We start from the raw sequence: 1446 nt of genomic DNA on the forward strand, positions 1-1446 counted from the left end.
ATTCGTATGTCTTCTTTAGAGAAACATCTATTCAGGTCTTTTGCCCATTTTTTTAATCAGATTTTTTTTTTGGCTGTTAAGTTGTTTGAGTTTCTTGTATTTTCTTGATATTAATCCCGTGTAATGCATAGTTTGTAAATATTTTCTCCCATTCTGTAGGTTGTCTTTTCACTCAGTTGATTGTTTCCTTTACCGTGCAGAAGCTTTTTAGTGTGATATAATCCCATTTGTTTATTTTTTCTTCATTGCCTGTGCTTTTGAGGTCTTAGTCATAAAGTCATTGTCCACTTCTACATTCTGAAGTGCATCCCCTGTGTTTTCTTCTAGGACTTCTATATTTTCAGGTCTTATATTTATTTCTTTAATCCATTTTGAGTTGATTTTGGTATAAGGCGAGAGGTACAGGTCTAGTTTCATTNTGTATGTGGGACTATACCCATTCCCACTTTAAAATTCCTGAGTGAACCGAGAATCACCGGAAGGGGGGAAGGATGAGGATCTATATTATCAAAAGCCTCCCCCAGATGACTTTCTTTGTCATCCAGGTTAGAAAACGCTAACCTAGAAAGTGGAGCGGCAGGAACTGGAGGGAGCTGAGCTGCTGGAGAAAAATTGGCTAGAAGGAAGAGATGGAATGGGATGAAGCGGGGTAGGGCAGGGTGGAGGTGCAGATGATACAGTCGGTGGTGAAGAAAAAGAAATAGATGATACAGTCGGTGGTGAAGAAAAAGAAGCAGGAGGTAGAGGGAGGCAGGTGATTGCCGGTGAGGAACTAGAAGAGGAGAGAGCGAAAGAAAGCTTGGAGCTGAGTCTTTACCGATACGCAGTTTGGATGGGCCCGAAGGTGCCTGCGTTGCTTATGCTCCTCTTTGGATGAAGGAAACCAGGTCTCTTCTTCCTAAAGGAAGTGGACTAAGGAGACAATAACCTTTTTGCCCAAGACTGACATGACTACCTGCTCTTTCCATCTCTGGAAATAATTTTCTGAACTGTGAATGTGGAAGCTTCCGAGTTTCGTAAGAAACGTCTTGCCCTTAAACAGCATACTAAAGACTCCTTCACCGAGAGGAAGCCGGGATCACACTGCTCCACGACTGGCGACTGGACCTACCTTTTGTCGCCCGACCAAGATTCTGTGTGGTGGAAGCGGAGGGGGCCGGGGGGGAGGAGAGGATCTAAAGGAATTTTTCAAAGGACCTTTTTTTCTCTTCTCTTTCTATCGTTTTCTTCCCTGCTTTTTAATAATAATCAGAAATGGCAGCAAAGGAAAACGGGTCTTCTATGGCTGCCATGCTCGTTGTTACTGTCAGGAGATCCTGAGTAAGCAGCTTTTTTGATTTTAGTAAATGACTCTATTGTGCTGAAGTAGTAAGTTGAGAGGCCCAAAGAGTGTCAAGACCCATAGTTCAAATGAATAAGTACCAAATGGGTTGCCTTCTCAGTGAG

The sequence above is a fragment of the Galeopterus variegatus genome, unplaced genomic scaffold (genome assembly GCF_000696425.1).
Source record: "Galeopterus variegatus unplaced genomic scaffold, G_variegatus-3.0.2 Scaffold1876, whole genome shotgun sequence".
Lineage (NCBI taxonomy): Eukaryota > Metazoa > Chordata > Mammalia > Dermoptera > Cynocephalidae > Galeopterus > Galeopterus variegatus.